The 25,788-nt window shown below is 41.1% G+C and overlaps 1 long non-coding RNA gene across 2 annotated transcripts in view; it reads left to right on the top strand.

Moving 5' to 3' along the window:
• The window catches only part of LOC121014512 (uncharacterized), a 384,362-nt gene that overhangs the window by 183,238 nt on the left and 175,336 nt on the right, over positions 1-25,788 (top strand). For both annotated transcript variants that reach the window (XR_005783256.1, XR_005783257.1), the window contains one exon: positions 21,318-21,373. This is a non-coding gene — a long non-coding RNA (uncharacterized LOC121014512). The remainder of the gene's footprint in view (positions 1-21,317; positions 21,374-25,788) is intronic.

Here is a 25,788-nt window from a genome sequence, read left to right as displayed (position 1 = left end):
AACATATGAGATCAAACTGTGGTTATATACCTGATGGCTGATGCAGTATTTACTTTGTTAGAAAACAAAGGGAAGTGTCCAGGCTTCAGTAAGAATGATAACTCTGAATTTTGTCTTCAATTCTGAAAAAGTTGGCTATTTGCAGGGGTTTTGAAGAGTAATAACTTCTTTAGTGCGAAATGTTCCTATATAGGTCAGAATCTTCTTTCTTCCTCATAAGCATTCCTCTGAGTGTCGAGGGTCTGCTTTCAAGTTTAAAGCAGCTTTTTACTGGTATCATCTCTTTTAAAACTGGATCAGAAGGTGAATGTTCTGGAGAGACTAAAATCACCTGGGTAACCATTATAAAAGACACACACGCATTTAAAGACCACAGCACTACTGAGATAAGAAACTTACAGTGTAAATTCAGCCCAAGCTGAGAACATTTATCCCCCTGCACCGCCCGTTTTCCTTATGAGAAATAAGAACAGATATTTGAAGAGGGGGAAATTTCACATCCAAAGGGATTTTTTTTTCCTATCAGAATCCAGCCCAAACATTATCACCAAGAGACTTGTGAAATGCATGGCCACCTTGAAAGAAGATGCTGGCTTTGCTCAAAGTGATAAATGCACATTCAGTATTCTGCTGTTTCAGGAAACTTATGGCCACTGTGTATAACCAGGGGACCTGGAGACAGAGCGAACTGTAAGTTCATTGGAGAAAAAGTAAAGCTGCCTGGGCTACTGAAGTCTTTTTACTCCCAAGGGGGAGAAACACTGGCAAAGCAGAAGAGTAAAATTCCTTTGAAGCTGGACTATCCCCTGGATAGAATGTGGTGTTTGACTCACGGGTGGGTAGACTCGAAGGCAGGAAGGAAGCAGAGTCTCCCCTTGTAGACTAGGGTGCCCGGTCACCTAGTTGACAAAAGGCAGTGCATCCTATTGGTTGGGAGTCTTAGCTCTTTGACCAGACTGCCTTGGTTTAAGTCCCAAGTTCTTTGCTTGCGATTCACATGTCAGAAGGCAAATTACACAGCTGTTCCATGCTTTCAACCTGTCCCTTAAAAGGCAGACAATACTTCTTAACTCATAGGATCGCTTTGATGATTAAATGAGTTTTTATGTGTATAAAATGCTTGGAACAGTGCCTTGGTGCATAGTACATGCTCAATAAATTTTAGCTATTACCCAATAAGTGCCTCTTATGTGCCAGGGAATGTACTAGATTCTGGGGATGTAGTAGTAGACAAGATAGAAAAGGTCTCAGTACTTACAGAGCTTATAGTCGACTGGAGTGTTACTTGCATCAATATCCTCATGGCATATGTGGTCCAGAGGCAAGAGAGGCAAGAGATACTGTTCTAGAACTGTCCCAACTTCCACCTCACCTGTGATGATAGGGAGTTTATTTATGACAAAGGCTGAATGCATGCACATGAAAGCCCAAAGGTGATACTTCCATGTGGGCAGAATCATGGGCTGCTGATTGAATCCCTATTACGGTGGGAATGGTTAGGGGTGGAAGGAAGTCTGTAAATCACTGGCTCTAACCTCAGGAGGTGCTGAGTGTACCAAGAGCTTTGTTCCTGGCTTGGGAGTCGCTATCCTAGGAAAGGAAAGGGAGTGAATTGAGAGGCAGGCTTTGCCAAAGGGGATTATAGTTGTGGTGGTGTTGGGTTTTCTGTTTCCTAGGTCCAATTGTTGTTTTCTCTTTCAACCCCCATTGGGATGGGGAGTTAGCATCCCAATGCATTATTAGTATTTTGCCACAAGAAGGGATTAGTATTAGCAAGAGGGAGATTTAACGGAAAACCACAAAGACCTCTGAAGGGCTGAGTTAGTCCTAATGGTGAAGAATCCATCCAGTATGGTGCAGAGATAGAGAGAGAGAGAATCCCAAGCAGGCTCTGCACTCTCAGCACAGAGCCCAATGCGGGGCTAGACCTCACGAACCATGAGATCGTGACCTGAGCCAAAGTCAATTGTGTAACCGACTGAGCCACCCAGGTTCCCCAAGATGTGTTTAAAATTGGTAAAACCTGGTAAACTCTGAAGGACCACACAATGTAGGGACACAATCTCACACCCCTCTTGTCCCAGCACTGTAGCTGGTCCCCAGGCACTCCGTGCTAGCAGGCTGAATTGAATTATTAGCATAATCTGGCTTAAGTAACTTTTTTGTTTGTTTCCTTCCTCTATTTGGCTTCTTTTAGAAGCTACCATCTTCCACAGTGTGGCCCAAGTGATTCATTGAAATTATAGGTTGTAAATGTGACCATGCTGTTTCGCTGATTTAAAAAAATCATTAATTACTCTTAATTGTGCATTGAAGAGAATTCCAGCTTTTTACCTGCCTTACATCTCTGACCTCCTTTCTTATTCTCTGGCCTCATACCCTGAGGTCTAATGATACCACCCTGCTTCCTTTTTCTACCTGTTCCATCTGTCTCCAACCTGATACCAACCCCATTCGGTTTAATGCTTTGATGCAGTTACTTATGCTACTCCCTCTGCCTTAAAGACCATTCCAACAGCTGTTCACCTGGCTAACTTTCATCCTTCTGCTTCAGCTCAACCATCATCCTCTTTAGGAAGCCTTTCCTGAGTCCCAGATCCAGCTAAGAAGCCAGTCTCAGAGTTTCCAAAGTCCCCTAGCCTAGCCCCGGCATAATGCTGGCCATACAATTGTGAAATGGCCTGTTTGCTAGACTCAGACATCCTCAGTGGCAGACGTGATATTTTATGCATCACGGCCTCCCTGGTGCATAGCACAATGCTTGGTATACAGTAGGTGCTCAGTATGAACTGAACTGCATTTTCCTTGCAAACGGTATCAATTAGTATACAAACAAAACAGACGGACACTGTTCTGATTATCAAAAGCAGAAGAATTTTAATACAGGGTATTCATTGCACAGATGATGGAAGAGGTGAGAAGCTGAACAGGGGACATTGAGGCAGGTCAGAGAAGAGCCAACCGCAGGAGGTTGCTACCATTCTAGGAAGGAGCTGGAGTTGCCACACCCAGAGGGTTGAGGCCTCCAGAAGCTGGAGCCAAGCTAGGGAAAGCTGGACCCTCTACTGCCAGATATGATACCCAGAGTGTAGACAGAAAGAGAGATGTGGTGGCTTCTCCCTGCCCTCTGGCCTACATTCATTCTCCTGCCATCTGCTTTCATTGGCTGCATGTGGCTGGCAGTCAGCCTAGCGAGGCAACCAGCAGAGGGCAGCTTCCTTGCCATGCAGAGCAGGGCAGGGAAGGGTGGCGAAGGGATCTGAGGGTGAGCAGGCCTGTGGAAACACCTCATTCTGCAAAGCAGTCAGAGGTAGAAAGAATTACCATGTATGTCATCATTTAATCCTTTGACTTAGTATTTCCGTAGTGAGGTTGTTCATGACTTTTCTCTGGCTGTAACGTACACACGAGATGAAAGTGACATGCCAACCACATCACCATGAGTGTCACGAATGTGCCCAGGGTCGTTAGCCATTGCCAGTGCATACCTCTCCTCTCCTGTGACTCAAGAAGGACATTGGGATTCACAGAGTGGCATTGTTACGAGAGCCAGAAAAGAGCAAATCAGTGCAGATTAATTCCCTATGCCAGAGACTCATTCCATAACCAACCCAACTGTCCCAGTTTCCTACCACAAAGGGATCGAGAGCCACAAGGCTTGGTTAGGATGTTCATACTCTGTGTACAAAGGGGGCCAGGTTACGTCACAAACTAGAGTGAAAAATTGAAGGAGGGTTCCAGAAAATGTGGGAAGGACTTTTGCCTCAAGTATTTGTTAATGGATAATTGCATCAAATGTGAACTTCAACTTGCCTGTATAGACACCATCTGTACCATACCGCAGAGATAAAAAATTTTAAGAGAACAAAATGTTGAGCTGAACTTATATTCCACGAATAGTTCAGCCTGTATGGATATAGTATGTTATTCCTGTGATTCTGATGTGTCCTGACACTTTGTTTTTCCCATTATGACTAGTATTTTGAAAATATAAAATAATATCTATTTCTTTTTAGTATTGGACAATCCACCTTAGTTTGATGAATCTGGACTGTTTTGGAATTCCACAATAATGATTTCAAACTTGCAAAAATGTTTATTTATTTTGAAGGGGAGAGAGCAAATAGGAGAGGGGCAGAGAGAATGGGAGACAGAGGGCAGGAGAGAGAATCCCAAGCAGTCTCCATGCTCAGCACAGAGCCCGATGCAGGGCCTGAGATCCACAAACCGTGAGACCATGAGCTGGGTCGAAACCAAGAGTTGGATGCTTAACAGACTGAGCCACCCGGGCACTCCTCCACAACAAGTATTTCAAAAGAGCTAAATCTTTTAAAATTATCAAATTGCAAACAATACCTATCCCTGTTCAGAACGGGCATTATATTTTTAAAATTCAGGGAAGAGGAAATATAGAAGCTACAGAATCTTGCTTACGTTGGTGGTTATTTAATCATGTGGATGCTGAGTACATAAACTATATCCTCTTGTTAAAATCTCTATTTGTCATCTAAAAATACAGAGATTCAAGGGCACCCTATTTTATCCTCAGCGTGCTACATACCAGAATTTTAAAAGTATTTATTTATTTGTTTCCATGCCTGTTGTTATTCTCTACTCCCGGCAGTGAGGAAGGGGGTCCTTCCGTCTTGTTCTTTGCTCGGTCCCCAGCGCCTAGAACAATGCCTGGGAGAGAGTGACTCAAGAACTGCTTGCTGGTAAGTCACTGCTTTTCTTTCTGCGTTACTCTGGAATGAACCCGAGAAAGAGGAAGAAGTGATTGACTTTACTGACCAACACTTTCCTGGGAAGATATCGTCTAGAACTTGCTCCACTCCACTGAGCTGGGCCAAGCCTTGAACAACCACTTATACGTGCAGGCACTGAAAGAAGAGAGAGCCTGTTAATTGCAAGCTGTTTTTCAGTGTTGCCAAAAGGTCACCACTATTAATTATGACATATATTTGAAGAGAAGGAAGACCTGTCTATACGGCAATATATTCCACAGTGTCTAATTTGTTTGCTGTAATAAGGCCAGGCTCAGTTATTGATGAATCAATCATCCGTGTCTTGAATGTGGATGACACCAACTCAGTTTCTCTCTCAAGATAATGGTATTGCATACATAGGTTGGTGCTGGGCTGTATATTATTCAACTCCATAAACATGTTGAACGTTAATTGCCGCTGCTGTGCAAGAAAACATTTTTTTTTTCCTTTTTGTGGTGGAGAGTTAAGTAATTTATACAGGATGACTCAAGCCATGTCTCTAGGCAGCAGGTGAAATGCTGCTAAATCAATCCATATGGTTGGTCTCTGCGAGAGAATCAATTGTATGACCTGCATGGATGAACGAAACAGGGCATTTCAGCCACGCCGAGTTCTTTCTTGTTGTAAATGGACTAACCCTTGAGGTTATATCTCTACATACCTCATGGGGAAAAAAGTAGAAACAATTACAGGATCAATCTGAACAAAAAATAAATGTTATCTCAGTTAATTCAAATGAATAGAACTTTTCTTAGATTTTCTTTTCTATGTGTATTCGCTCTCCAGTGTCCACATAATGGTCTTAATGCTCCATTTCACCTTTCTGGCACCAACAAAGGCTCAGTTCAAAGGAATAAATAGTTTCTTATCAAGGCAGAGGAGGCAACGTGGGGCCAGGCCAGGGGCAAGAGGCCTGAGCTCTTGCTTCCCCAGAGAACAGTATATAAAATCAATGCCGTCCTTTGATGACTTTCTTTCTATGTCTTAGGGCCTTGCCTTAACTCTCTGACTGTATTTTCATTACAGTCTTGCAGCTAACTTATTACCTTTACAATTATTTCAGGATACAACCTAAGAAGAACATGATCAAGGAAAGCAACTCCTCTCTCACTCTCTCTCTGTCTACTCAACCCCTGGCTGTGCTTTTGGTTTGATCTGTTTGCACTGTAGTGAGGAATGAGAACACGTCCTGAATTATGAGGCCTCTCTTATGTTTTCTAACAAAAAGATTCATCTTAAATGGTAGACCAAGAGTTTTCCCTACCATCCATGTAGTAGGTTTATGAAGAGTGGCAGACTAGACAATAATCTGAGTTACATGGATTTATCAAAATTTGGTAACTTTTAGTTTTCAGAAGCCTAATTGGAGAATGTTTTCAATTTTCTTTACTGGGCAGAGGAAAAAAATGGGTCACATAGAACGCAGTGCATCCTCAAGCCACACGAGTTTTCTGGTCCTTGAGTATTCACAGGCAAGCAGGAATTGGAAAATCAGGATGACCCACATTTTGGCTGTGCCTTGTACAGGATGTTGTTTTTATCTGGATTCCTTCATCTAACCCTTATTCTGATATCATGATTCCCCTATTCCCTGGGATAGTTGGAGGGAAGCCCCCCCCCCATTTTTTTTGATTCTGGTTGGGTAGACAACTGCAGTAACCACAGCACCCAGAGGTGCTCGTGTGGCCCATGTCTGGTTAATATTAGTACCTCATCCTCTTGGTTAGGGTGATTGGTCCAGAGTTGGGTTTGAGACTCTAACCAAGTCAATGGGGATTTTTTCAATGTATTTTATATGTTGGTACACTCTCTTTCCCCTCTCAGGTTGCTGGCTGAGATGGTATGAGTCTTGAGTTATCCAACATCCTTCCCCAGTATTCTCTGGGCCCATTCATGGTCATGGAAGGAACATGCTGTAAGGAGAGAATGAGGGCAAAACATGTCGAGAAGCAGTGGTGGAGTGGGAGAGAGAGGGAAAGAGAGAGGGAGAGAACACTCAAAAGTAAAAGGTAGCTAATGAAAACGTCTATGTGCCCATATTCCATCATTTCGTGTAGCCAGCTCCTCTTCTGGACTCCCCTTGTTATGTGTTCCCATTAAATTTCAGCTGGATTTGAGTTGGCTTTCTCTCACTTGCAACCAGACAGGTTCAGATTTCTATATACACCTGATATTAAGTACCAATCACTGCCTTATTTGCCAACGTGAGTGCTATGAAGTCCTAGGTTCTTGGGAAAGCCATGCTTCAGAGAAAAGTAGAATGACTCTGGGGTTCATCCTGCCTGTGGAAAATTCCAGGCAGCTCTGAAGCAGACAGTGAGGAAAAGGTGGTAGGAAGCTTCATTTACACCTCAACCCCAGATACAAGTAACCTGTCATCTCTACCCACACCCTAATATTCTTTTGTCATCCCCTCAGTCTTTCAGGACATGGCTTTCCTTTCCCTCAATTCCTTTTTATCTCTTTCTTTCCATATGCAGCTGTCAACAGTTGCTTCTTCATTTTCTTGCTCGTGTCTTTTCTTTCTGTGTCTCCTATTTTGAGAGATATACACATGGATGGTAAATTACCAGGTTGTGTTGACTGTTTCCTTTGAGATACTGGGTAAAGAGCAGGGGGAAATATATCTCCTCTACCGTTCTAGGAATGTGGGGAGCTAGTCAGTCATGATCATTTGATAATTTAGTGATCAAAATCTTTGTTTTCCCTGCTGATCTTTGACTTCTACAGATTTATGACTATGCTTTGGGAAGATTAGTTGTCTTCTCTGTGGAAGGCTCAGGGTCAGACCTTAGGTTTATAACAGAAATGTGAATCATGGTAGGGAGGACTAGGGGGTGAACAGGGGGCAGCTTCTTTTCACCCTATCTCCCAAGTTCTGTCATCATCTTCCAGATGGTTCAAGAACTGCTGTTATGTGCTGGTTCATTTTTTGCATATGTGGCCATTTTTGGTAGCCATTGAAGAGGAATGCAAAGGAGTGAGCCCTTCAAAATGACCTGAAGTGTGAGGGCTCCCACTTATCATCCTTGTTGCGTGAATCGTGGTTGCATTATATCATTAAAGGTGAGGGGAGGGGTGGAGAGAGGCAGGAGCAGGATTCCAAGTCATACTGGGTGGAATACCAGCTTTGCTCTAACTAGTCTGAGTTCCTGGGTATGTTCCCTATGTTTTCCAGCTCTCAGATTAAGCATCTGTGAAATGAAGGAAGTGACAGTACCTGCTCTATGGAGTTGTCGTATGAATCAGAAATGAGGTAATAAATATGAAAATAGTCTGTGGATGGAAGCTAGTGGCCTAAATACAAGGCACTGTTCTTGTTAAGGTGCCATACTTCAGAGATAGAAACATCTAGGACTGTAACACAAAATAAAATCCACTCTGCTAGGGAGATGTTTATTTGTTTGTTTTTGTTTTTGTTTTCTTACTATAAAATGGCAGTTCGGGAAGGTGGAAAATGCTGCATTCAAAATCTTCATATTGTTTCAAAGTGAAAACCTTTATGTCTGTAGCAGTGGGACAGGTGAAAACTATTGACTGAGCTAGCACGGACATTTACTTCAAATTTGTCGATATGTATTTACTGGTTTGATGCATTCAGAATTATTGGTACAGATTGTATAATTTCAGAAAACTTAGTGTTGATAGGTAGACACTTGAAGTTCTCCTGGTTATTGTGGCCATGATTAAAAGTTCTCCCTTGGGAGAAATTGGGATACCAGTTTCCTTCTTTGCAACACATGAACCTTTATACCACATACATGTGTGCACACACATGCACACACATGCACATACATACACATACATACACCTGACAAATAACTGGAGGGTTGAAGTTTCTGTGATAGAAATGAGGGTCATTGTGAATCATCTCAGAGCTTGCATATCCTGGACTTTGACTTTGCGCCATGAGAATTGCCATTGCCCTTGGCCATGAGGTCAGATGATGTAGCTTGTTACAGGTGCTGTATGTGTCTAGACATCTCCAAACCCCGGGGACAACGAGGCTAGGAAAGTGTTACAAAGTTCAAGTTCAACGCTTGACAGGACAAAGATGTGCTATCTCTCACAGGCTTACTGATCTATCACAGAACTGCTGAGATGTCACAGACACATGATGAAAAGGATTACTGAGACATACGAGGATCCTCTGCCTTTTTTTATGGATAATTTTGAAAAATAATCCCAGAACAGTTAATTAAAAACAAAAGAAGATTCTTCGTGCCAAAAGCTATCTGAAAACAATAATAATAATATCCTTTTTACTCAGCTTCCTTTCCAGATACATCAAAGGACAAGAGATAACTGCCTGAGAGCAGACCATTAAGGGGATTCAGAGGACATTTTAGAGAGTTCACCAATTTTTTTCACATGGGCAAAAGATGATTCTATCAAAACAGGGACGCCTGGATATTCATTAATGCCAGAAGAATCCCAACTAACGAATTACTGAGAATCCTGTGGAATTATTTGGAAAAAAAAATAAATAGATAAATACAGGGTGGGCGGCAACAAATAATTAAATGTTCAAGGCATCACACACAATCCTTTAAGTACATCCCTACAAAGGAAAAAAAAACTGTGAAATAAATGGATAGGCCGCTAGCTGAATCTGGTTAAGAAGGAATAAACAAGAGAAATCCATGGGAGGTAAATGCTCCTGTTGCAAATTCTATTGTTTTCTAAGCATTTAATTCTGATTTTCTCATTAATGCCACCTAGGCTTAAAATACAGGCTGATCAGCTTCTTGTGGGAGAAAAGGAAAGGAGGAAAGAGCAACTGGGAGAAGACCTAGAGAGGATGGCAGTAGAAGGAGAGGAAGAAAGAAGAAAAGGAAGAGGGGAAGGGACAGAAGGTGAGGGAGGTGGTGAGGGAGGGAAATGCAGGAACCTGACTGAGGAGGATGAGGCCACAAATGAAGAACCCCCAGGGAAGCCTGCGTTTCACCCAGTATAAAATGGAAAACCTTTTCTTAGGGGCCTGGGGTTGTTGGGAATTTGACGTCTCAATGGGTTTTGCTTGTTTCCTTCCAGAATACGCATCTCCCTCTTCAGCTTCCAGGGGAAGCCCAGGCCTCAGGGGGAAACATGTCAACTTCCCTTGGATATCTGCCTTACACATCCTCAGGAAGCTTTTGCTCAGGGAGATCCCCACTTTCTAACAGTGGAGGATGGGGAGACTCTGAAGGGCAGCGTCTCATGTTGAGCTAGTCTGTCTTGGATGAGCCTCTTCAGAATGTTTTCTATGAGCAAGAAAAAACAGAGGTCGAGATTACAGGTCGGAGCCTAGCAGAAATCTAGAGTGGAAGCAAATATCCAAGTTTTAACATAAAAAATTTCTTGCTCTAAAGCACACGGCACCTGGCAAGAACGAAGTATGGGTTCCAATCAATTTCCTCAGCTATCTGGATGAATAAAGCAGATTAAATGAGATACACGCTCTCAAAAGTGCTTTGAAAGGGTATGATGCTTCAGCAATGGAAGCTACTCTTTTTGCTATTTTGTACAGAAGATGTTGTGTTTCTGTTTCCAGCTGGTTTCATCTAGGGCATGTTTCATCTCATTTGATCATCTGACTTTTAGGCCCATAAATAGGATCCTATAAACCATTCACCAGAAATGTAGGAACTCCTATTCTTTCCACTCTTTGATTTTATCATAGGATATCAGGACTCAGACGTGGACGTTTGCCTCATGTGATCCTAACTGAGCAAACTGAGCTTGGAGCTCAACCACTGAGGTCCAGAGAAGCTAAGTGACCTGCCTAATCCCAGGCTTTGCTCACTCTGCCAAGTGTTCCCTACACTATACCAATCGTGCTGTTTCAGAGTGATGCTTTGGGGGCATAGGACTCTGTACTTTGTGGTGATCACGGCCTGCACCCCTCTCTGCTCTGTCCTGGTGTCTGGGATGGGTCACAAATGTGGTGGCCATTATGAACCCTTTAGTATTCTCTGAAAAGACATACTGTGAGCAACAACTTCCTAAGGAATTTGGGGAAATGAGTGGAGCTGGGTTTTATATGAACCCGCGGAGTTAAGGTCCAACTTGAAGGCAGGTAGTTGTTGAGGTCATTGATGTTGTCCACAGGCAGGTGGCTGTCAGGAGGGAAGCCCTGGATAGCCCAGAGTGACTCTGGCACTGGGTGGCCAGTTCTGTGCTTGTGAGAATAGGGAGGTTCCTTTAAGTCATGTAACCAGGAATCTAGAGGAATTTTCCATGGAGAGAAGGAAAATCTGGGAAACATTTTAATCAAAAGCTGGAAATTAAGCCTGGAAGACTTTGGATCAGCAGCCACAGTCTTGAGCCTTCACACTATTTCACCTTCAAGGTCTAGGGTGTAAGGATAGTTTTGTGGAAATCCAAGACTCTTGTATGCCTTCGTGTGCAGGTTCCCGAGCAGCTCCCGCATGTACATTACTACAGGCGCTCAAGAACCACACAGGCAGCAACCACATGGCTGCCGGTTAGATGACGAGTAGCAATTCATCCTCAGCCTCCTCGGCCAGTGTTCTCTTGACGTGGAGGTAGCTTTTCCAGGGAGAACCACGGTTTTAGTTGAGTGAGAAAGATGTGTTCTATCAATCTCATTTTAGAAGTCCTGGAAAATCAGAGATAGAGAGTTTGCGTTACAAAAGCCATCATGATATTTCTTCAGTGGATTGCATATGAAGGCTAGGAGTCCCGTGCAATTGCAATCTTTCGGATATTCATCCCAGATCACTCACTGTCACTAGCGTGGGAGCAAGGGGATTCTTTTAGTCTCCTGCTGCATCCTGTGTGCTGTGTTCTCCTTCCTGCTCCATTGTTGGGCTATTTGCTGCTAGTCGTTCCCTTTTGTAATTAATTATTCCTTTATCTGCACCCTGTATTTATTGTTGCATTTCAGTACAAATCACAGTGTGCTTTGTTTTATGGTAAACTGTGTCATTCCTCGCTGGGCAAGGAGAGTGTCTAATTTATTCTTGAATCCCAGCGCACGCCACAGTGCCTTTGCATGTGGAAAGATGTGGTGGCAGTGCACCCACGGGTTCTCCCTTCCTCCTTGGGTCGCATTAACAGGAGACTTCCTTGCCCCTTGCAGGGAGGCGGGGCTAACTGACTAGGTCGTGCCAAGGAAATGAACAAAAGTGACGTGTCACTTCTAGGCTGAGCCAGTGAAAAGGTCTGTGCGACCCTCCAGCTTTTCGTTCTCTGCTTTGATGACTGTGGTAATGTTGAGATGGCAGAACCACAGGGAGAAAAGAGTATAAGAAGAAAAGCAAGAAGAATAAATTTGGCCTGGAGAATTGCTCCAAACGGAAGAGAACTTTGCATAAGTAGGAAATAAACTTTTGCTGCATTCAGCCACTCAGATTTTAGGGTTTGTTTCCCCATCTAGGCTGCTCTTTCCTGACTAGTACAGGTGGTCAATATTTAATGGAATTACATGGAGAGTCTGGAGATCTACAGATGCATCTTCTCGAATGATACAATTTATTTGTGCTTTCCATTTTCTTTCTCAATATAATCTCACTTAGACCTTGAGAATTCTGAAGGAGAAAGTATAACAGGTTGTTAAACTCTTCAGGGCCCAGTTGCAAACAACTGGGCAGAAGTCATCACCCAATTCAATTGTGTTGTTACCTAGCCTAGAAAGGACTACAGCCATTTGGAAATTAATGACTATCCCCAGCAGATGGGAAGGTACCATACCTCACCCAGGAGTTGCTGTACCTTTGACATGTTAGAGAAATTTACAGCCCCAGAGGCTTACCTTTTCCACCTTGCCACATAATGATTTTACTTAATTGGGCCCTATGGGCTCTATGGAATATGGGGAGACTCCAGGTTACTCAATGACTTTTTATTCCCTGTGTACTGATTTTACTTTGTTTATGTGTGATGGGCAACTTAATGTATTTATTACAGATATGTAATTATTTTGTATATACACATTGTGATCACATATATGCAACATTTATAGGTTATTTCCAGGGACTTAAAAATATTGGAAGGTAGAAGATCTATCCAACTCAGCTTATCTTTTGTTGGTATAATCTCTGAGAATAGTCTGTCATCACTGACAAGGATTCTTTTTCTGCCTAAACCTCACGCGAAACATTTTCCCTCTCTGCACATCCATGGTCTTCTCTGGGAAGTGGGGCTAATTCTTACTCTTTAGATTGTGTGGGGATTGGAGAAAATGTTTGTGAGGATCTACTTACTACTTGGCCATTTGTAGATATTTAATAAACAGTAATTGGTAATGATTATGTATTACACTCATGTGGAACTTTACTGTTTACACATACGTAACATTTTTTAAGAATTTCAGTTCACCCTTACAACAGCTTTGGGGGTAGGTTTTATTATGTCCATTTGTAGTAGAAGCAAGTGAGGCTCAGAGAAGACACTGAAGCTTGTGCAAAGTCATGGAGTAGAAAGTGGCAGAGCTGGGATTGAAAACTAGTCCCCTGACTCACCCTGGTGCCATAACTGGATGGTACCTTGGAACAGTGCTTTGGAGCAGAGCTGGAAGGAAAAGAGTCTAGGGTCAATAACACATGGCCTGCCAGAAAGTAAAATTCCAGTGGCCATTAATTGTGTCTCCAAGTTTATCTATTTTAAAATAAATCATCAGGGACACTTTGGCCTCATCCAAATGATTTCTGTAAATAAACCTGTGTTTGGATTATGCCATGTAAGCCACTGTGGATAATAAGAGCACTGGCTGGGGCGCCTGGGTGGCGCAGTCGGTTAAGCGTCTGACTTCAGCCAGGTCACGATCTCGCGCTCCGTGAATTCGAGCCCCGCGTCAGGCTCTGGGCGGATGGCTCGGAGCCTGGAGCCTGTTTCCGATTCTGTGTCTCCCTCTCTCTCTGCCCCTCCCCCGTTCATGCTCTGTCTCTCTCTGTCCCAAAAATAAATAAACGTTGAAAAAAAAAATTAAAAAAAAAAAGAGCACTGGAACAACAACAACAAAAAAGAACAGATTGCTGAAAACTATCCTGCTATGTACAGTTAGTTTGTGTCTAGTCACCCATTGGACCAGAAGGCCATTCTCTGTATATCAACATATTAGAAATAAAATATAATCCTTCTCATGGGTGTACTGAGAGGATCAGAGGTTTATTCCTTATAGGTAAGATGCATCATGCCTCATATGCCTCTGTTCCTCCAAGATGCCAGAGAGCGCGTGTCAATATTTATCCCACCCCAACACTCAAATTAGCTCCTCTAATAATCAGGCTGAAAAACACACCCTCCTTGTAGCCTGCTCTCCTTCCTACAACATTCTTCTGATAGAGTCGTTCATTTCAATTAATGCCAGAGCAGAGGGGTTTGAGCTGCCCATCCATTTGGCAAGGGAATTGGGAATAGGATCAAAGTTGGTTTTATTTCAATAGCGTCTCTAGTGAGCTGTTAATTACTTGGGTTTCAAATCAGATGGCATTTGAAATAGAATATTGAATTACACCTGTGTTTGGGGGTCAGTTTATCTTCTGATATGAAGGTAGATTTGTGGCAGGAAGGAACAGGAGGAAATGAAGTTAGTTTTCTTCCTGTGTTTGATGGGGGGAAGGTCTTTGTTGCTAAAATATTCCTCAGGGCTTTGCATACTGGGTTAAACCAACAGGGAAAATTATATTTCAGGGACTTTGAGCCAGAGCAGACCTCCAATTATCCCTCAAACAGATTAAAAAATGTAATCTTAGACTTGTTAATATGAAATATGACTTGCACACACATACCTACACATGTATATATACAAATATTTATGGTTTCGAGTACTTAAGGTGAATTGAAAACTAGTTTGGTGGAAAACGAAGCAGTGGAATTAATGTTTCTGACCTCAGCATTCTAATATTTATCTCAAATATTTAGATTTTAATTTTATCAAAACAAGCTTTTGTTTGTTTACCCATTTATACTTGTCAGGGGGTAATACCTTAGTTTGGAAAATTTCACTTGCTCACTAATCTGCAAACACTCCCATCTCCTTTCTGTTCCATAAGTGCCCACACCCTTCCTTGCCTCAGCGTGCTTACACTTTCAGCTCCATCTGTCCACAGTGCTTACTTCCAGTTCTGTGTTTCCTACCCTACAGGTTGCAACTCCAATCTCACTCCCCCTGAGAGGATTTTCTGCCCATTGACTCTGCCTTATCATCCTATCCCTTCAAAGCACTGATGTCAGTGGGCATCTATCTTATTGATTTATTTGTCACATATATATCGTCTTCTTGCCCACGAAAGTAGGCGGGGCTGTCCTGCATACAGCACAGCTTCAGTACTTACCCTGTACCTGGCATGTTGCGAGCTGAGTGTCCCACATATATTTCGTGAATGAATGAACAATTGGATGACTAAACAAGCCGTGGCAAGACCTCGGCCCAAGAACATTTCGACAATACCTTGCATTTGGGAGCTGAGCTATTCATATAGTAAAATTGGTATAGCTTCTCTCTTGGTGTCATTCAGTGTGGATCTTTGTTCCGACCTCCTTATAGGTGTCTCCTCTCGTCTTCTCTCTCTTTTTTATATCCTGCTTTTTGCCTTTATTTCTGTCTCTGAAAAACTGCTGATAATTTTCTCATGGGTTAGCTGAGAAACAAATACAAACTCTCTTTCTTTTATCAAATTCATAATGGCTATTACTAGTAGAACTGATCACAACAAAATAATACTGACAACAACTGAAACGGCCTGTGGTAGGATTTGTTATTGGTTAAAAAAAATTGATGGCAAAATTAAATCTTCTTGACAAAATTTAGACGTGCAAAATTTGATCTGGGCAAATTGAACTTTGTGGAAATAAAGAAAACTCGAAATGGCAGAAGCCATAGCTGTTAAAATTGGATGTGACTGAAAAAAAATAACCAACCTGATTTAAAATTTCTAAGGAAAAGGATTGATCCTGACCAAATAGTATCGGTGAAGTAAAAATAGCGACAAGGTAAAAGCATTTACATTATTTAATCAGGGGAAGATACGGCTGCAGGAGCTCATTCAATAAATCTTCATGTAGAGGAAAGATAATTTCTTGTGCTGAAGAATGGACAGCTGTTCTTTTCCAATAATAATAATAATAATAATAATAATAATAATAAAAAGGTATGAGAATACAGCAGGGAGTTTAGAAAGAACTTCCTGTCTACAGGTGACTCGGAAGGCCTGGAATGCATTTCCAGGAAGGGAGGTGGTGAGGGGAGAGAGGTAGGAAAGTAGAGTGTAGGGGTGTGTGTGTATGGGGGGGGGGGGGAGAAGTTTCTAGAATAAGATGTATCAGAAAGCTATCATTCTGAGGTGGTTTTCCTACATTCTTTTCTGACAGAAGACTCGAAGATTAATGAGGAGTTTTTACTCCCTAGAATATTCCTTTAGCCCCATATTTCTATGATTCTATGACTTTTTAAATTCTATTTTGCTCTTTGGTAAGAAAGTGGAACTATGCTATTTAGAAAATAAGATAAGGCCTTGTTGAGAAGTCACTTTATATCTCAGTATTCAAACTTACAGTTTTTTAAATTAGTTTTATGAATTTTTTAATGAAATTTTTAGGAATTAGTTTTATGTATGTGGAATTCTGTGACCAAAATCATTATTGTGATGACTAATTAAGGATCATTGTTTTAAGTTTGGAATAATGGAAGTTTTCACTCTATACGGGGAAGAATCTAAGGATTGGGGAAGTAAAAATGATTCATTGTGATAGCAAAAATTTAACTTTTGGTTCTATGAGAGAAAACATTCAGGCCTTGTATGCAAAGAATCTTTGATGCGAGCCTTATATGTGATCAAAGAAAGATTCCTAGAACTACATCCCTGTAATAAAGGTTGTGTCATGAAGGTGGAATGGGAGACAGGGAAGGAAGGTCTTCCAGAGGACAGGAAGTAGCTCTAATCAGGATGGGAAAAGCCACCTTGGAAACAAGATGGTGGTTGTCAACCGTAGGTTGAGGTTGCCACTCCTTTGATGAATGGGAGAGTTACTCTCACTCTCTGCTCCCAGTGTGGGGGCATCATGTGAAAAGCAGTAACTGTAAGTAAGGGACCGTGGCATCCAAAAAGAAACAAGCAAGAATTATCAAGTAAGTGGAAGGGTGTTTTGATTAAAGAGGACTTGAAAGGGGATTCTGGATTGTTCCCAAGTCATTGCATATGTTCAAATATTGGGAAATATAGCAGTGAATGCATCCCAAGGTAACCTTGCAGAAAACGGGTGGTGTTAAAGGATTTTTCAGACCTAAGCACCAGAAATTCTAAGCTACTCTTGGTTTATTGTTAGAAATAGATGATGTAGCATATTTCTGTAAAAAATTTTTTTTAAGTTTATTTATTTTGAGAGAGAGAGAGAGAGAGAGAGAGAGAGAGAGAGAGAGAGAGAAAGACAAGTAGGAGAGGGGCAGAGAGAAGGAGAGACAGAATCCCAAGCAGGCTCCACCCCATCAGCACAGAGCCTGACATGGGGCTCAAACTTATGAACCATGAGATCATGACCTTAGCCGAGATCAAGAGTCGGATGCTTAACCGACTGAGCAACTCAGATGCCCCAGCATATTTCTTTTTAAAAATCTTTTATTTATTTATTTTTCTGCCGTACAGAGTTATAGAATTTTTTCTCGTGTGATGAGAGATTTTAAGGTCTGCTCTCTTAGCAATTTTCAAATATGCAATACAGCATTGTCAATTATAATTGCCCTGTTCTGCATTATATCCCCATGACTCATTCATTTTCTAACTGGAAGTTTGCACCCTTTGGCTCCCCTTACCCACTTTGCCCACCCCCTACCATCTGCCTCTGGAAACCACTAATCTGTTCTGTGTATCTATGAGCTTGGTTTTTTAATTTTTTTAATTATTATTGCTTAGGTTGCACATACAAATGAGATCATACAGTGTTTGTCTTACTCTGACTTATTTCACTTAGCATAATGCCCTTAAGATTCATCCATGTTATTGCAAATGACAAGATTTCATGCTTTTTATGGCTGAATAATATTCCATTGTGTGTGTGTGTGTGTGTGTGTGTGTGTGTGTGTGTGAGCATTTATCACATTTTCTTTCTCCATTTATCTGTTGTTGAGGTTTATGTTGCTCCCATATCTTGGCCATTGTAAATAATGTTGCAATGAACATGGGTGGGCAGATATCTTTCCAAGTTAGTATTTTCATTTTCTTTGGATAATTACTCAGAAGTGGAATTGCTGGATCATATGGTAGTTCTATTTTTAATTTTTTGAGGACCCTCCATGGTGTTTTCCGTAGTGACTGCACCAATTTACATTCCCACTGGCAATGCACAAGGGTTCCTTTTATCCGCACCCTCGCCAGCATTTGTCAGTTCTCATCTTTTTGATAATAGCCATTCTAACAGGTGGGAGGTGATCTCACAGTGTGGTTTTGATTGTCATTTCCCTGATGAGTAGTGATGTTAGACATCTTTTCATATACCAGTTGGCCACCTGTATGGCCAACATACAAATCAGATTATTATTATTATTATTATTATTATTATTATTTTGTTACTGAGTTGTACAAATTCTTTCTGTATTTTGGATATTAAGCCCTTATCAGATATATGATTTGCAAATATTTTCTCAGTAGGTTGCTTTTTCATTTTGTTAATGGTTTCCTTTGCCGTGCAGAAGCTCCTTAGTTTGATATAGTCTCACATGTTTATGATTGATTTTGTTGTCTTTGCTCTTGGTGTCAAATCCAAAAAATCACTACCAAGACTGATGTCAGGGAGCTTACTCCCTATGTTTTCTTCTAGGCGTTTTATGGTTTCAGGTCTTACATTCAGCCCTTTAATCCATTTTGAGTTAATTTTTGTGTGTGATGTAAGATAGTGGCCCAGTTTCATTCTTCATATTTCTTTAATATAACTTTGTGGTAAGAATATTTGTCTTATATTTCAAATCCAAGGAGTACAGGAGAATGGCATATACCCCTGTTGGTATTATATGAAACGGACTACCTGGGGAAATCATGAAGCTTTGTACATGTTATGGTACCATTGCAGGAAGGCAATGAATATTTTTCTCTCTGCTTACCTTAAAAAATACTCACATATCTTATTTAAAAAATAGCAACTATTGTGGCGGTGATGCTGGTAGACAAGAAGTTCTCCTAGGACCGTATTAAGCTATTAGTGCTATTTGTTGAAGATTAGGAATTACTAAAGGAAACCATATGACTATTGTTTGTTCTATCTTTCTGCGAGGTTCTCTTGAGTTTCTTATAATGATTAGTAATAAAGATGGGTATTCATTTTTATGCTTTTTAAAATAAAGGTATGACATTGATTTGGTATAATGATCATGATTTTATTTATTTATTTATTTATTTATTTTTTAATTTTTTTTTTTAATTTTTTTCAACGTTTATTTATTTTTGCGACAGAGAGAGACAGAGCATGAACGGGGGAGGGGCAGAGAGAGAGGGAGACACAGAATCGGAAACAGGCTCCAGGCTCTGAGCCATCAGCCCAGAGCCTGACGCGGGGCTCGAACTCACGGACCGCGAGATCGTGACCTGGCTGAAGTCGGACGCTTAACCGACTGCGCCACCCAGGCGCCCCATGATTTTATTTTTAAAGGCATAATTGAGTAGACTAGAATTGTTATTTGATAACATTTATACCTCATTGCTCTTTAGACCTCAAGGTTATAACCATGACATCATCCATCTGGTGGTGCTATCCTCATTTCAGGCCAAGTATCACTTTTGCAAATTCAAACTTGAAATTGACATTTCATGCCATGGCAACTCTTTTATTCAGTAGTCTTTCGGTAATTAATATTTGATCTGCAGGAAAAAATAAAGAATTGACCTTAAACAAGATGCTTTAGTACTTATATATTCTCATATTAATTTTGTGTCTAGCAGAAGATTGGCTCATCAAGCCAGTTTTGCACAACATTTGGAAAGTGGGCTGCTAAAAGGTTAGTTTATTATAGACACCTAAACTAGCGGTGAATTTCCAAGCTATTTATATTGGTAAGATGCAATGGCCTGATCTGTACTTCTTGCTGAATAGACCTTTTTCTTCTCTTCATTTGTAAATTGTTTGGAGACAGTTTTTTTTCTTGCATAGGGAACACAATGCTGACAAGTCAACCTAATATCAATAGGATGATAGCCTATGAATGTTTTTGACGACTAAGCACCCTTACATGGATTTCCTGTTGTCCCCTGAATCTCTCTACTGTGGGAAATTTCAATACGGAACAGAGAACCTCTCACTGCCAGTTTTGTGCCTGAAACACAAGAAAAGATGAACAGACGTCTGCTGCATTAAAAAAGGACACAGGCATGCATTAAATCCCTTATGTCTTACTTTTTAATGATGCAATTGTGAATTATGTTCTTGTTGCATTTGTAATTAGAGGCTGCAGCAGATGGCGAAGACTTATTTTAAAGTGATGTGTCTATTAAAATAAGCCACACTGCCAAATGATTGTTCACTGTAACAGCATCTTTACGCCCCTAAAACACTCCGATTCTTTGTTGATGTGCAGTTGATTACCACAGCTGATTACATATGTGCACATATTTGCTCAGAAATGTATCAGAGATATTTGATATGTGCAATACTTTATTTTAAAGTGTGTGTTATCACAATTATAGATAATGAAGCTTTCAATGAATTATTCAGTCACACCATCTACAAAGGGAATGCACTGATTTCCCTTTTCAATAAAATGAGGCATGAATCTTTCTAAACTATTGAGGCTAATTCTCCCTACATGGTGGGAGAAGCATTGAAGGGCGAGTGGGGAGTTTCTGGGTATTGAAAGATTCTCTTATGCACATTCTTATGAAGAACAGCTTTGATTTGGGTGAACTCAGTTCATGGATAGTGGTGGAATCTCAGGCTAAGAGTGGGAATGGAGAGGACTAGGCACTGAGGGAGGGCCAGGTAAAAATGGAAGAGAGGAGGTAGTCAGATTGACAGTATGTATTAGAATAGGTTAGGCTGTGATAACAGACGGCACCTAAATCTCACTGGCTTATAATGACATAGTACCGAAATGACATTTCTCTCTCTGGCTACATGTTTATCCTGAAACATAAAAGGTGTTCTCCTTGTCATAATCTGTAGGGACCAGGTTGATGGAGGTTACATCTCAATACAGGGCTACACAATCACCTTACTAAAGGGAAAAGCATGGTGTCACTTAACAACTAGCTTTTAAAACTTCTTGGTGGAAGAGTCACATGGGCGCTTCCACTCATCTCATTGGCCAGAGCAAGTCATGTGACTAAGCCTACTATTAAGAGGACAGGGAAGCGTAATCCTACTATTAGCCTGAAATATTTGGTGAGCGACAATTATGACCACCTCATGATGTAGTTTTCTGCAAGGCGATGTGTCCCTGAGACAGTTCCTCTACTTGGGTACGATGGCTACTTCATCTCCATCATTTTGGTCCCGAAATAGCATCAGATTGACTATTTTATGTTCCACAGTGTGCATAAAGACTTTTAGAAGAGGGTGTGTGTTACCTGGCGGGGTAGAGACGTCTGCCGGTTTAACATTTTCCAAACTGTGTTCTCTTCAAAGGTGTTAATGCAGAAATAAGGATTGCGTGGTGGTCAACGGAGTCTGGGAGTCTGTGGGTAAGTTACACAAATTACTTTTCAGAGCCTTTAATATGTTAATATGAGTGTCTATAAGGCCTATACAGCATGTGGTATTTCCAATTCTATATCATATCTTTTTGGAGAGCTTCTACGGGATGGTGTTTTGTGGGAACACATTTTGGGTTGCTGCTTTGGTCTCTCCCATCGGTACTTGGTTGTATGTTCGGTCACTATTTTGGTTTCTGGGCTGATAAATACATTAAGATGCTTGGAGGGTCACATGCCCAGAGAGGGCATGGAAGCTCCAGGCATCCTTACCCCATAGCTGGCTCTATTCATCTCTTCTATTTTACTATTCCTGAGTTGCACCCCCTTATGATACACCAGAAAACATACGAGTATTTTCCTGAGTTCTGTGAGCTGTTCTAGCAAATTTTGAAACCTGAAGAAGGGGTTTGGGGGACCCTCAATTTGCAGCAATTGGTCAGAAGTAGAGGTGGTCCAGGACTTGAGACTGGCATTTGAAGTAAGGGCAGTCTGTGGGACTGAGCTCCTTTAACTTGTGGGATCTGGTGCTAACTCCAGGTGCTTGACGGCAGGGCTGAATTGAATTGTTGCACAGCCATTTGTGTCTGGAGAATCAGAGAGTGAGTTGTTGGTGCTGGAAAACACAGCAAAGTTGTTGGAGCCTCTCAAGGGAAGGTGGCCAGGCTTCCAGCGCCCCCTTTCCTCCAGCACTCTTTCCCCCCTAGCCTGGAAAGAAAGAAGCATGATTTTGACGGGGGGGGGGGGGGGCCGGGGACATTTTGTGAGAGGAAAATACATGTCTTACATGAAGCTATGAACCAGCATTAGAGGGTGGAATTAGGACTGGCAGTTCTAGATTGGGGAGCATCTGATGTCATAACTCCATACCCAAGAAATCATTATAATTCTCTTCTGCCATTAAGTAAAAATATATTATATAATGTAATAATAGTAACTTATATCTAAGTATATATTATTGTATATAAATATAAATAAATATATAACAATAATAAATATTTTTTCAACATGAGTTTGAACTGTGGGGGTTCACTTATACATGGATTTTTTTCAGTATAATACAATAATGTGTTTTCTCTTATGGTTTTCTTAGCATTTTATTTTCTCTAGCTTTCTTTATTGTAAGAATACGTATACAAGACATATACAAAATATGTGTTAATCAACTTTATATTATTGGTAAGGCTTCGGACTATTAGTAGCTAAATTTTGGGGGAATCAAGAGTTATATGTAGATTTTTGACTCACAGGGAGTTGGTGACCCCCACGTTATTCAAGGGTCAATAATATATGTGTATGTGTGTGTGTGTGAGAGAGAGAGAGAGAGAGAGAGAGAGAGAGTGTGTGTGTGTATGTGTGTGTGTGTGTGTGAGAGAGAGAGAGAGAGAGAGAGAGTGTGTATGTGTTGTGCGGGTGTGCATTTATATTTATATGGATAAAACATCTAAAACCAGGCACGTGATAAACACTCTGCAAATGTTTCTTCTTAGGCTAGTACAATAATAACAATGGCAAAAATGGATAACAGTTTTGAATACTTTATACGTATTTCTAAGCACTGTGCTAGATTTATGGATTATCTCATTTTGTTTTTGAAAACAACGCTGTGAGAAGTGGCTACTATAATTATTCCCATTTTTAGAGATGAGGGTACTCAGATTCAGATAGGTTAACATATTTGTCCAAAGACACAAACTTAATAAGACACAAAGCTAGGATTAGATGAACCCGGAAGTTTGACCGTGTTCTTAACCATTTTGCCACTATAACTACTGTTCCTTATGTTTGGTAGCGTTTAATGGTATTTAAAACACATATGTAGAAACTATACCATTTGTCCTCCATAGTAGCACTGTTAAATGCCATGTTCTCCATTTTTATTTTTTTATTCCTATTTTTTAAAGTTTATTTTTATTTATTTTCTGACAGAGATAGAGAGCAAGCAGGGGAGGGGCAGAGGGAGAGGGAAGCAGAATACTAAGAAGGCTCGACACTGTCAGCACAGAGCCTGGATGTGTGGCTCAAACTCGAACCGTGAGATCATGACCTGAGCTGAAGTCAAGAGTTGGACACTTAACCACCTGAGCCACCCAGGTGCCTCTCCATTTTTAAAGATAAGGAAACTGAGTCTCAAGTAGTTAGTTGAATCATAATTTACAGGCAGGCAACTTGAGTTCTGGTCTGTCCTTTTCCTAATGTATATCTTCTTTCTCCCCACTTCTGTTTTATCTAGCCCCATTCCTTTTTCTCTCATTTTCTTCTCCTTTCTCCCTCTATCCTACAATCTGGATTTGTAGAATGTGAACAACTGGGAAATAATTTCTTGGGATAGTCATACAGAAGCCCAGAGAAGCAGTAATAGAATGGTAGGTGAGGAATGCAATCACCAGGCCCCAAATAAATTAATGCAAATACCACTACATTGCCTTCAATTTAATAAATCTTCACCCAACATATGCTGTGTGTCAGGTCTTCTCCTTCATAACTTTCCCTTCATCACCCCTTTATCCAAAAAATAAAAGTAGGGGGGAAGACAGGGCTACAGGGAAATTGGACCGGGAGAAGGGAACCAGAGACCATGGAAAAGTGGGAAAAGATGGGCTATTGACCCACATGAACGTGGTTCACTGAGTAAACTCTTAGCTCTCTTTCACCCATACAGCCAATGTGCTACAGGGAACCGCATGGAGCCATAAGGGAATGACCTCACTGCATTCTCCATGTAAACGAAGGGTATTTTGAGTATAACAGTGAGCAGCTTTTTGCATCATGAAAGGGACAGCCCTAAAATTTCAGCATTTGCCGCCAACATTTAGTGCGGGGTTAAGTGACAGCTGTTCCTTATCCTGGGTCAGGAAATGTGGGTGAGGTGCAGGACTGTACCAGTAAGCACAGTAAAGCTAGAACCTTCAAGAAACTGAAGAGCTGAATGCCTTGTAGCTATAGCTCTTCAGAGTTGCATACTTTTACTTGAATAATGAAGCTGCTCTTTTGTAATAGACTGAATTATTTAAAATTTGAAAAATTATTTTACAGATGTACATTTGCCTCGAGAGTCACAAGCCTTCAGATGATTTTGGAGACATTTTTTTTCTTTTCTTTTTTGAGTTGATCAGTGTTTGTAAAAACTTGATTTTGAATGCCTCACTTAACATGCATGCTTTCTCCAGGTAGCTTCTTTGTCCAGTAGAGGCTTGGATTAAGTCAATGACTCTCTAGAAGCTGGTGAGGGTTTTGGCGCGGGGCGGGAGATCCATAGGTGGGTTCTTTCATAATATTAATGTTTAGAATAATAATGAATCTGCTTATATTCTTGGCAGGAATGAGTAACTTTGGATAGTAAAAAACACTTGTGTCGTCATGAATAGACCAACCATTAATCTAACCAGGCATATAAATGTTGGTGGGGCTTTTGTAAGACCCAGGTAGCCTGCAGCCAGCCTGTATTCTTTAAGCCAATGGCCATTGTGTTTTCCCAAGAGATGATTATGCCAGGATGGCTTCTCAGCTCACAAGAAGGCAGTGGGATGCAGCTGAATATATTTGTTAAAACTGGAGACCTTTATTTTCATCCTGGCTTTGCCTATAACACAATGTCACCTTGTGGAAATTGCTGATTATCTCTGATTTTGGTTCCTCATCTGGAAAATGTGGAAGTTGGTGAGGTGATCATCAATGCCCTGTCTAGCTTTAAAATTCTATGATGCCGGGAATATGGTTTGCCCATCAGTGAGAAGTCACTGAGCCGACCTTGGAAACTGCTTCATGCCAATTAATCTCTTCCCTCCCTTTCGTGGAAAATAATCAGAAAAACGGTTTCATATTGTAAAGCACGAATGTTTCTTTGGAACCCTCTTTCACTGCCTTATAAAAACCAAGTGGCTTACCACCATCCATTTGTGTCTGAGACAAGTGTTAACAGAAAAGATTTCCATAGAGTTAACTCTTGAGATGGAGGTTGCTGTATGAGTTTGATAACTGGTTACCAAGAGGCTGGGGAACATGAGAAGGAGGAGGAGGAGGTGGGCTTGAAAATCTTTTTCGCTTTTGTGATGCTTTTCAAAGCTGCCCTACTGGGAACTCACTTTGATCAACACACACAAAAAGGATCAGTTTTGGCTATTTTTATATTGTAAAGCCCCCAGTGATGTTCTGGCATCTTTGAGAATGAGAGTTGCTAGCTGGGCACAACCTCTCTTGTCTACATTATCTCTTCCTATCCTCCCCACCCCCGATCTCCTCCCACCCTGGGAGCCTGTGTTTATTTCCCATTCATTGAAGCTCTGAATTTGATTCTGGTTGTCTCCACAGCTGGCTCTGGTCCACCCTGAGTCCAAATCCTCCTTGGTATTTGGGTTAGTTCTGGTGGGGTGCCAGGAACTCTTTATTTATTTATTTGTTTGTTT

The sequence above is a fragment of the Herpailurus yagouaroundi genome, unplaced genomic scaffold (assembly GCF_014898765.1).
Source record: "Herpailurus yagouaroundi ecotype Mexico unplaced genomic scaffold, PumYag 202, whole genome shotgun sequence".
In the NCBI taxonomy this organism is placed as follows: domain Eukaryota; kingdom Metazoa; phylum Chordata; class Mammalia; order Carnivora; family Felidae; genus Herpailurus; species Herpailurus yagouaroundi.
This window is presented reverse-complemented; position numbering and strand designations above follow the sequence as displayed.